This window comes from Natator depressus, chromosome 1 (genome assembly GCF_965152275.1).
Source record: "Natator depressus isolate rNatDep1 chromosome 1, rNatDep2.hap1, whole genome shotgun sequence".
Lineage (NCBI taxonomy): Eukaryota > Metazoa > Chordata > Testudines > Cheloniidae > Natator > Natator depressus.
The window spans coordinates 158568300-158580930 of NC_134234.1; the positions used below are offsets into that span (position 1 = coordinate 158568300).

Here is a 12631-nt window from a genome sequence, read left to right on the forward strand (position 1 = left end):
CCTTCCAACCTGGACAGTATTGAGTGCCATGGTAGAGGATGTATCACATTAAACTGACACTGGGTTTCCCCAGGGCCACTGTAACCTATGTAAATGGCTTTGTTGGGTATTGTCCATTTATCACTGTAGATACTTCTAAGGATGAAAAAGCACAAATGTTGTCATTCGTTCCAAGCCTGTTTATTATTTCTGATGGAGGAGTCGCCATGCCAAATACTAAATTATGGGATTGATGCAGGAATTTCTGGATGAAATTTTATGGCAAAAGATCATGGTCACGATGGCCCCTTCTGCCCTTGTATGTATCTTCTAGAACTGAGTACCTTTCACTGAAACACTTCTTGCTATCAGCTTGATAGCAGATCACAGCTGCTGTAGAATCACACAGAGAGATGCTTTTTAAGTAGCCAGCTCCCCAACCATTTGAAGGGTTTTAGATACAAAACCAAGACATTTCATCTTATTCCTTTAATTGGGAGGCTACAAGATCATTGAGATATGTAACCAGGATTCTGGAGCTCCACCACATAGAAAGGACAGACAATATCTTGGGACAGCTAAATATTTATTGGCTGTTCTTTTTAATGTATGCAACAGGGAACTGGGGGACTACAAGTGAGAGTTCAATCTTCTGGATTGCCTCAGGCAACAAAACCTTAGAGCTGACCGTACAGTGTGTTTTTTGTTGTTAAGAAAACCTAGACCTCTCTTTACCTGCAGGACTGCAGTGTATTTATTCTGAGTCTTGGTCTTTCTCCCCCCTCATTTATTTCTAAGGTCACAGTGATAAAATTCATGGACCTTTTAGGTTTAAGATAGTTTGCAAGAAACCAATGTTATGTATTTGATTCTGTTGCTTTGTCTGAGACACTGACTGTTCTTTTTGTATCCTGTAAAAAAATATTTTGATAAAGCTGTTGAAATTTTCATTGGTGACATGTGACTTTTTGTTGTATTAAAAGCACAAGCTGGCTTTTTCAAGCTCTCAGGGGAGATAAGCGGATATTTTAAAGCCTATGTCTCTGATCTTTTCTGAGCTGAATTTCAATATAGTCTGTTTCTGAGTGTTGGGGATGCAGAGTAAGGGATGCAGAGTAAACTAAAAATTTTATGTAAACAAAGCTAAATCTTCATAGGGTCTCCTGGTTAACAAAAGAAAGTGCCCTAGGCATGCCCTGTCAATACAAAATCTCAACTGCCTTGTCTTGCTGCTCTTTCTCTCAAAGGGAGCAGTAGTTTATGCAGAATCCTGTTTACTCATACAGGTGCAGAACTGTCCTACTGGTTAAGGGAGACAGGCCTAGGTGTCTGCACAAGTAAATACATCCATTTATTCATATCTGAATATCAGTGACATCGTAGCAGAATTTTCTAAAGCCTTCACCATCCATCGCTAACTTTAAGTACTCAAAAAGAAAAGGAGTACTTAGTGCCACAAGTACTCCTTTTCTTTTTGCGAATACAGACTAACACGGCTGCTACTCTGAAACCTTTAAGTACTCAGCACCTGATCTTCCAGTGACATGCCATACACCATACATCTACTTTCTTGTCATCCCCTACTGTGATGACCCACCATTCCTTCCACAGTAACTTTCTCAAGTTTATTTCTAACTCTACGCCTTTGACCAAAGTGCATAGGCTCGTGTCTGTTGTTTTCCGACATCAGAGTCTTCTTCTCTCCAATAATATTTCTAACAGAGGCATTCGTTCTTTTTTCTGTCCAAGAGATACACAAGAGTCTTTGCCAGTGCCACCTTTCAAAAGCTTCAGTTTCCTTCTTGTCAGCAGCATTAACTTCCCACAATTCACATCCATAAATTGCTATGGAAAAAATTAGGTTTTTCATCAGTCACTCCTTTGTGCATTTCAAGGTGCTGTGGTTTTCCCACACTTTCTTAAGAGAGGCCATTCCAATCTTAGGCAGTTCTAAAGAAATCAGAAGAATCTTCTTGGTTGGATATATATGATCCCAGATAATTAAATTAATCTACTGCCTCTATAGTTTGTGACTTCCACTTGCATCCTGTTTTTGTTAGTCAAGTCACACACATGTATTTTGTTTTCATCACATTCAGGAATATTCCTCAGTAACTGTTTTTACAGACTCCAGTTTTTGTTGCATTGCATCCGTGGTTGTAGCAAAGAGTGTTTCATCTGCGTATCTGTGGTTGGTTAAGAGGTGTCCGCCTATGGAGATCTCAGCTCCTTCCACTTTGTTAAACCTTCCAAGGCTTGTCTCATAATAAATTCTCTGTATAAGTTAAAGAGGCTTGGGAACAAAATACATCCTTGTCTCACACCCCCGCACAGGGGAAAACCACTCCCTGTCACCTACTGCTATTTGCACTGTGTTCTGTTGGTGGGGGTAGAGACTTGCAATGAGTTCAATGAGTTGCTTTGAAATCCCCATATCTGCAAGTATCCTCCAAGGATGGTCATATTGGGTGGCATCGTATGCTTTTGCGCAGTGTACAAAGCACGTGATCAATGGATGATCATACTCTCTTCATTTTCAGTGATGTGACAGTCATGATTTACTCATGTGCCTTGGCTGTCCCTTAAACTAGGTTGTTGTGGTATTAGTTCTGCTTCTATCCTTTGTTTCATGTGATCAGAGCAGAACTTTGCTCATGTGAGATATCAGGAAAATGATACGATAGTTACTGCACTCTGTTTCCCTTCTTTGGTATGGGCAGAAAAATTCCCTTCATCCAATCTTCTGTCCAATTTCTAGTCATCCATACACCATTCAAAATTTTCCACATAGCCTGTGAATCTGTCTGCTCAGTTTCTCACAGTCTGTCCTGCGTTCTTCTGTCTCCAAGCCAGTCTCTTTCACTCTGTCATTTTCCTACCAGCTCAAACAACCTTTTCAGTTAACCATGATTTGGGCAGAGACTTTGGTTTGGGAATGTGTGCTTTGGTGGTTTCAGACATAACAATTTTTATTATGGGAAAAGCAGAATAAACACAAGACTGTCTTGGTCAAATCAGAGGGACAGAGAGACTCTGAGTCCATAGTGAAGAGAAATCACTTTTGAATATTTTCCCACTGGTTTTAATTAACACCCTTATCCCACCAAAGACTTATGAGAGTGAATCCTTAAAAAAAAAGTATGAATAATTGTATGGTTTTTTTCTTACAGAATTTGTTCTTATAAGTCAACCATGTCACTTGTTCTATTCATTTTAACGACGGTTCTGTACATAGTATCTTCTGCAATAGTTTCAGATCACTTAACATTTAAAAGCAAATTTAAAATCATTATCAGATGTATACTTAAAACTGGTACCTATTCAGCTTTGTGAATTTGAATCAGAAGCAGATAGCAGAGTCATGACATGTGAGTACTCTTCAGGACTTGAAAAATCTGCTTGCCCTGGAAAGTGAGATGCTTCCCCTAGTGAATGCAACGGCCTTAAAGTGTCAACTTTTTGCACAATTTTTCATTCAAAACATTTGTTTCTCGCTCTTAGTGAAAGTTGAGCTCCCCAAGAGGAGGTAGAGTGGTCCATCAGATAAGGCACTGGACTGGAAGTCAAGAAACATTAGGCTGTATGCCACTGATTGCTCTACCATTGTGTGTCTTTGGGCAAGCTACGTAATCTCTCTGAGTCTCCTGATTTGTAATTTGTGCATAATAATGATACTTTGTAACCCCTTATAAAGCAGATATCCGCAGATCCCCTTATATCCCCTTATATTTGATATCCGCAGATGAAAAGTATTATAGCCCTGATTCAGAAGAGTATTAATGTAACTCACATTCTAGTTTAACTCTTGCTTTCATTCGTAGCATAACTTGGTAGCTGTTACTTTTATGTTCAGATTTCTGTACTGGAATTCAAACCATCATTTGAACATTGATTTCACATCTCAGAATCAGGAGTCTTGGCATTAACAATTGTAGCTTCTTTTAGTGCTGGTGGTACAACTTTATAATTCCCCCACTTGCTGCCCCTAAATAGTGGCTCCCCTGCAATTTGTGGTTCTGGAGGTCTGTACTCTATGGCTTGTAGACCAGTTTCCTCAAAATTAGATTCTTGAATTTAATACTTTCCTCATAGTGTACCTTCCATATAGCTTTTGCTCCAGCCTCTAGATAGGAGCTTGATACCTGATTCCTTCTGTCAAACGTGCACAAATCAGGCAAATTATGACGGCACACTTTTGAGAGAGACACAAAAATGGCTTGATTTTGATGATGACATTTCTTAATACAAGAAAGTCATGATCTAATAGGGTGGCATCTGCTAAACTCATAAGGGAAACAATTATATACTGTATGTCAGCTGGATAGCGATGTTAATTATAAGACTGACAAGAACAATTATGCCACCATTAATAGAGGGGAAGCAACTCTCAGAAAGGATAAGATGACAGATTGGAAGTTACTCATTTTTTATTGATCGTTTCTGTGCTGGGATCCTATGCAAAAATAAAATCTTTTAAATAACTCCATTAAAACTAATGCATACATCACTATTTTAGCTGCCAGATAGATAATGTTATGCTATTTTAAACTGAAACAGTCAAATTTACATCAGAACTTGGTTTGAATTGATTAGAAACACTTGGTATTAATGCAACTTTGTCTTGTCTTAGGTGCTGCCCATTTTTATTTGTTTTAACTTACTATAAAACATGGTGACACGTGAATGGTGCATCATAAATCAATGAATAATCCCAATGTCAGTGCCATTGTGAAATCTCCACTGAGAATCTTCATTGTGAAACCACTGTGGGAGACTGGCACCTTCTTTGCCACTGAGTTCTCACACTGTTGCCAAGTGACTAGGAAGGTGTGACAGCCAGACAGTGAAAGGGAAGAGAAGTGTTAGGGTCAGAATTACTAGAAGCTTGTGTTGCATGGGAAATCTCCAGTAATTCTTCCAAAGATTGCTTTTCTCAGTACATGTCATCATATGCTGTCTTTCTAGTGAGGATGGAAGTGAGTCCTCAGATTTGGGGGATGGTTCTGGCTTGCTTCCTGCCCTTCCCTGTTATAATGTCTTCTAAACACTAAAGAATGTCCCTCTGACTTTGTGATTCCCAGTGAAAGAACTTGCTGAAATGTCAAAGTATTTAAATATGGGACATTTAATGGGTCAAATTTTTCTCTTGGTTATATGTCTCCCATTGATATCACTGAAAGCTGTGGATACTTATCTGGGGGCATAATTTGGGCCAATCTTCTTATCAATTTGGCTCCGGCTACTTTACATTTAACCGCACGTCTCAAAAGGAGAAGGGTATATCAAATTTCCTTCTGATTTCTCTGGTCTCAAAGTGCATGTTCGACTCCTGTTCTGTGCACAGAACTCCCACTGATGTCAAGACAGAGCAAAATAGGACCCTAAGAATTTATGGTTTAAATCACAAGGGGTGTGTGAGAGGGAAGGTATGAGGAGGGGCTTCATTACAATGGGCACCCAGATGAATTACAGCTGACTGCCCCAAAATTCTTCCTGGGACTCTGGAGAACATACTGGGGTGGAAGCCTGTCATACTTATAAAGGATGCAGCGTGTGCTCACCTTCATGTTGATTCAGCTTCCCCGGTGGGGTGCATGGGGGAGGGGAGGGAAGCCTGAGGGCAGGCATGGTCCCACTCTCACCACACCCTCTCCTCCCACTGAAGAGCCTAACAGTGCTGGCTGCACTGTCTTGGAATAGTCCTTGCACTCAAGACTGCAAATTACAGCAGTCCCTGCTCAGGGACACAATATCGACGGTAGGCCTGTGCTGTCTCTCTTTGGAGTACCCATGCAGCACCTGCAACAGTCTTGCTCAATGGATCATTTGTATTAAGTACTGTTATAAAAGGAATCATCTTGGATTAAAAAGTCCACATGTGTGTGGACCTTAAAGATAACTTCCAGTAAAGCTACAGAGGACACCACATATAAGGTCATAGCATAAGGGTTTGGGGAAATAACATCTCCAAAGGCTAAATGCTTATTTTTCTCAGTTTGAAAACATCAGCATCCAAACTAAATTCTATTATAATTTAAACAAAACAAAGGGCCAAATTCATCAACTCCATGATCTAAATAAAGTTGCAGCAGAGATGAATTTAGGCCATAACATTTACTCAACTGGTACCCAGCAAATGATTGGTTGTATATAGTTAGAGTAGAAGTAAGAAAAGTGACCCTCCCAGAATCTACCTTTCAAGCCAATGTGCATTCCATTCCTTCTGAAGAAGAGACTTTAAATTATTTGAAGAACAAAATTTGACCAAGGTAACATCTGGAAAGACATCTCAGTGAGTCATAAAGTACAGTAACTTCTTCGTGTGTGTCATTGCTCTTAATACATGCAGACTGGCATTAACACTGCAAAGGCAAATACTATGCCAAAGTTCTTTAGGCAAGTTTGAACAAAAGAATCAACACCATATATTCTACTTGTGTTGAATAAAATTGATGATCATTAAATAAACCTTACAACTCAATCATTTATACTTATAAAAACTCAAAGATTTTTATGTTCATGTGGCTTTTGAATTGATTAAAATGATCTGAGCATGACTTGCATAACTTTTGCAGTTGGACTGATGGAGATGCATAACACATGAATTTTATTATGTATCATACAATTTGAAAAACTAAGTCTTTACTCTTCATATTAAAGCAAAAGCTTAATCATTATACTACTCAGCCTTGCTATTGCTTAAGAGATTGCCCAAACTATTTAGAGTACACTTACTTCATTTGGTGCTGTTGGAGGCATAAAATAAAAAGCATGTGTTAATATTTTGAAGGTCAAATTTTTCCAGAAACTGAAGAGGACATTCACTGGTTTTTCGATTTTGGATCTCTTGTTTTCCAAGAGATTGTGTCTTTTGAAATTTCCTTTCAGCAACTGAAAGGTTTTATATCTTTTATTGTTTGCATTTTACATACTGCTCATTTCTTTTATAAGCTTACCTTTCTGTTATAAGTTTAGCCTTTCCTCTGTACAGACTTACCATGCTGTTGTCCCAGACTTTTATAACTAACGTGATCTCGTCACCAAAGTTAATTAGGTTTCTATTGATGTGCACAGTTGAATGATTCCTTCACCAGTAAATAGTGTCCATGGTTTAATCTATACACTTTTTCCATATTTGGATTTTCACCTTTTTTAAGGTTACAGTAATTGCTGTTGGTACTCTGTTGCTGCTTTTGCCCCAGATATGTTTAGGAAGGCATTCTCAAATACAAAATCAAAAAGCCCCTGATACCAGGCTTGCTTCTTGTTCTGCAAGCTACAGCATTCTGGGCAAGTGAGAGGTTTTGTCACTGGATGCCACTTCAGAAACTCTGCCTTACCTATATCCTTTAACTACTGGTTTCAGAGTAGCAGCCATGTTAGTCTGTATCCGCAAAAAGAACATGAGTACTTGTGGCACCTTAGAGACTAACAAATTTATTAGAGCATAAGCTTTCATGGGCTACAGCCCACTTCATCGGATGCATAGAATGGAACATATAGTAAGATATACATTACTAAAAAATAAAAAATTTCTCCTGCTGATAATAGCTCATCTTAACTAATTAGCCTCTCACAGTTTGTATGGTAACTTACAACTTATCTGTATGTGTGTATATATATATCTATATCTTATTATATGTTCCATTCTATGCATCCGATGAAGTGGGCTGTAGCCCAAGAAAGCTTATGCTCAAATAAATTTGTTAGTCTCTAAGGTGCCACAAGTACTCCTGTTTTTTCTGTGCTTTAATGTGCAACCCAGCAGCAGTGGAGAATCTGCTCCCTATTGTAGTTAAGGAAAAATAAACATTTGTTATATTCACACACCATGCTTCACATTATGGCTCAAATTCTGGCAGGTGCTACACATAGTCACCCAGAAGACACATGGTTCCCAGTACCAGCATTGTGGGGGAAGCTGTTTGACTATTTTGATCTGCACATAAATGCATTCAGAGGCAGGCTGCTCTATGGGCTCTCTGAACTCAGATAAGCTAGAGCTGCCAGGGTGTAAGCCACGTGTTGGTGAAATTCAACACTGTGCAGAGGGTTAGCATGAGGTCTACACAAAGGGTGACCGGATGTTCTGATTTTATAGGGACAGTCCCGATTTTGAGGTCTTTTTCTTATATAGGCTCTTATTACCCCGCACCCCCATCCCGATTTTTCAGATTTGCTGTCTGGTCACCTTATCTACATACCACTTCAGTTCTATTTTAAATTTCCAGTTTCCTGCATGGGCTATTTCCTACATAGAGAACAATTTAGGTCCTGCTGTCTAAAGAATTTGAGCTAAATCTCACAGAAATACTTGGCAAGCTAAAGATAGTAGCAGGCCTGATGCTTAGATGGGTACACTGTACTTGGAAAATTGTCTACCGTTTGCTAACAGCCATCTCTTCAATGAGGCATGTATTTTGTCTAAGCAGCATCTTCTGCCTTTTTGTTTGCTTCTGCATCCCTAAAGTCATAATGTCAAATTAATCATTTTTATACCAGAGAAACTTTAATATCTACACCCGTATGTATTCCAGAACACTGACAAGACAAAGCCATTTTTATACAACTGTAAGCAGCGATTGTTCTATTTTTCCAACACTTTTTTAAACAGGGCAGGTGCAATGACCATATCTCTTATCAGTTACTAACAATGAATCGCTCACATTCTTCAGGTATTACATGCTCTTATTAGTCATCCTGTCCTGTGCTTATCGGAATTCAGACAGACAAAACATTGCTCAAGGTGTATCATTTAGGATTCATTGAAGAATATCCGGGTGCAAACAGCAAATGAAGTAGAAAAATGGAGATGATGGCTTTTTTAAACATTTGTAGACAATGAACTTGGTAAGCCAGGTCACAGAACAGTTTAAGAGTATTATTTATGAAGCAAAAACTACCACTGTCACTTGACCCAGCCATTGATCTACTTGAGTGAAATTCACTCCACGTATGTAGAGCCTAAATACTTGGGCTTCTTTTGGGTGGATCGTAGGTCAGTGGGGAAGGTGAAATCCACCACCATACCCAACAGGGCCAATGTGTAGGACTGCATTACAGTCCACTGCCGGCAACGCCTCCTCCATGGCTAATCTTCCAGTTTATGGCTTGAATAGCATTCACAGTCCCAGTGTTTTGGTTGCACCAAGTACTAGGGCCACCGTAAACACTGATCCACAACGCTTCCCACTGGTCAGTTCCCTGGCCTACCCACAATGTGGCCTCCTGTTCCAGCCTATGCAAGGCTGGTATAGAGCTGGATGGGAAATGGTTTTCCTGTCCTGCAAGAATTTTCAGTGTTTTTTGTTTGTTTTTTGTATTAAAAATTCCTATCCTGAATCAGGATGAAAAGCTGAAATTTCAAAAAATTTTGTTAACTGAAAATCTGGAGAGGGAAAAAAATTGCATCATGTCAACTGAAACACTTCATTTTGATTTCAATCATTTTAAAAAAACCTACATTTTAAAACTAGAAATGTGGAAATTAAAAGTCATTTTGACCAAAACAGAACTTTTTCATTTCAAAGTGGGACGTTTTGACAATTTTTAACCTTGTTTCAAAAATTTTTGGAAATCGGTCCAAACCAGCTCCTGCCTGTGAACAGTTTTCAACAAATCAGCATTTTTCTAATGAAAAATACGTTGTGTCTAAAAATTCCCAGGGGTGTAGGCTGGCAAGTAAAGATTCTTCTTGTGGTACAGCCCCTGTGCAGCCGCTCAGGGGGCTGATTCAGTGTAGCATCTATGGGGGGCAGGGTGTTGACTCTCCACACCAGGATGAACTTCACCTTTTGTCCCAGACTTTGGCCTTCTTACTCCTTGCACCAGTGTGAGCAATTACTCAACTGAGCAGTCCCATTGCCTTCACTGGGACTTGTACTATAAGGAACTGCTCACTGGTGTAGGTAAAGCGGTCATAATCTGGCCCTTTCGGAATAAGCAACATTTGCAATTTAGTGCATGTGTGCTTTCACCCAGCATCTGAAAATGCTGGATTCCTGTGAAAATAACTTTGCTAATTCACTACTGTTACCACAGTGTAAAACTGCTGTTTTTTTATTGTTCCAATATAACCTACATTATTAATCTGACAGATTTATAGAAAAGCTGGAATGAGTACAAAAATGTTTTTAATTAATATTCCTTATGCATTCTGCTGTAACTTCTAAATTCATCATTCCTTTTCACTAATGATCTGTGTTACTTTAGCAATCAGTACACACTTTATATCTCTAATTTGATTCATATATGGAATCTATGCTTTGGAAATATTATGCTTTAACATATATGGATAATCTTTTGAGCCAAGTTCAGAGAAGAGGAAAGCGAAAGCAACTCCACTGACTTCCACGGGCTTTATTATGGAGACTTGTATCACTTTCAAACTTGCCAGGTATACAAGGGAGAATCCAACTGTTCTGAGCTGATCTGTGGTCTGAGAAGAACAAACAATGTCTTGTTTTCTGCTCAACCAAATATAAAATTCAAAATATGGAGATTTTGATCTTGCCTTCTTTAAATCCCTTCTACTCCCTTGCAGCAGCTTACACTCTTTGTCAGTTCCAGTAATTCTGGAAACCAATGCCAATTGCATGCAGGGGCCACCATTCCAGTGTGAGACTACCAGTCCCTGTGAGACTGTAGGGGCCACCACTCCAGTGACCTGGTGGATGTGCTCAAATAGCAAAACTGTTGGTAGCTGTCTCTTAAAATATCCTATCTCACATTCACACCATCGGCTGCCCCACCCAGTCTCCTCAGAATTCCCACTAAGGCCATCCCTCCTACTGGCAGACCTTTCAATTTCTACCATTGCGAGACATGCCAAAATAGAGGCCTTCTAACTAAACATAGTTGCTTAAAAGGTGTGTTCTAAAAGGAACCTGTTGGACACCCACACAGAGGAGATAACGATCAGCCCTAGACAGTGAGAGGATTGGCTTTTGTGCAGAATACACTACAGTGAGAAAAGACGGGTTAAAATGCGCTGTAAATCATAAATACAGCTGCCTCCAACAGCACACATTTTGACTCGAAAAGCTTCCCTGATTTTTTTTGTGCCTCTGCATACTGTTTGCTTTCACACTGCAGTGGAGAGTTCAGCTACTGAGACAGAGGCGAAGAGGGCTTAAATGACCATGCACTTGACTCCTTTCGGCATTTTGAGTATTCTAAGGATATTTCCTTTCTCTGTTCCCATCCCCTTTCACATCTCATACACACACTTGGAGCTAATCAGTGTATTAAGACTCCTTAGACTGAGACAGCAAAGTTTCTTGGCAATATTTTTTGAGAGATGAGGGGAAGGTTTTGTGTTTATGTTTGTTTTGCATAACTTACCGGGAGCAATATTGCTGGGATGAGCAGAATAATGAATCACTTACACACATAAGTAATGTCCTGACCGTGGTGGAACTGGATGACTCAGTGTTGATAATAGGATGCAGAACATACCTGCATTAATCTGGTTTGGATTTGAAGTGTCTGGAAATTGTTATCATCTGTAGGCTATTCACTGGCTAATGTGAAATGAGTTGGTGATTTCACACTGGCACCTATTTGGCAACTGGCCACTACAGTTGGTGCCCATGTTGGTCAAGTCTTGGCAGGAAGGTCAGGGCTGAAAGATCATGGAGACTGGGCACTCATCTGTCTCTAGAGAGCAGTCAGCTCTGTTATCTTTGTTTTAAATGCATATTATTTACCACTTGCATTACCCCTTATTGTACCATAATTGATCTGTGAATGATTAGGGAACTTCTTTATAGGTTTAAACAGAAGGGGACTGGTGGTAGTGTTTTCACTGAGAGTCCTGGCCTATAGAACCTGCTCCTCTCCCCACTTCAACAGAACCTATGTTTCTAGGACTTCGGGGTTCACGGCAAATTTTATCTATTTCCCAGGCATTCTCTGGGACGGGACATGTTTTAGGAGTTTTTTTGTTTGTTTTTTACTTGGGAGGATTTATCAGAAAGTGGGCCTGTATGAGTTTACATCTGTATTTTATAAATTCTGAGCATTGGATGGGCACAGATTTATAAATATAAAACCCTAAAATAAATACAGCCTAGAGCATTTGAAATCTGGCAACTTTCATCAACACTAAATTCCCTAACCCTATTTTATAAACAGTGGCAATCACATTGTCTAATGTGGCTTATTACTGTCTTCATTTCAGGAAAGATGTGGACAAATTGGAGAAAGTCCAGAGAACAGCAACAAAAATGATTAAAGGTCTAAAAAACATGACCTATGAGGGAAGATTGAAAAAATTGGGTTTGTTTACTCTGGAGAAGAGACGACTGAGAGGGGACATGATAACACTTTTCAAGTACGTAAAAGGTTGTTACAAGGAGGAGGGAGCAAAATTGTTCTTCTTAACCTCTGAAGATAGGACAAGAAACAATGGGCTTAAATTGCAGCAAGGGCAGTTTAGGTTGGACATTAGCAAAAACTTCCTGTCAGGGTGGTTAAGCACTGGAATAAATTGCCTAGAGAGGTTGTGGAATCTCCATCATTGGGGATTTTTAAGAGCAGGTTGGACAAACACCTGTCAGGAATGGTCTAGACCAGTGGTTCTCAAACTTTTGTACTGGTGACCCCTTTCACATAGCAAGCCTCTGAGTGCAACCCCCCTTATAAATTAAAA

At 39.5% G+C, this 12631-nt stretch overlaps 1 long non-coding RNA gene across 1 annotated transcript in view; it reads left to right on the top strand.

Moving 5' to 3' along the window:
- The window catches only part of LOC141997597 (uncharacterized), a 184095-nt gene extending 171798 nt beyond the window's left edge, over positions 1-12297 (top strand). Inside the window, exon 3 of the long non-coding RNA XR_012641746.1 lies at positions 12161-12297. This is a non-coding gene — a long non-coding RNA (uncharacterized LOC141997597). The remainder of the gene's footprint in view (positions 1-12160) is intronic.
- Positions 12298-12631: the final 334 nt, after the last annotated feature.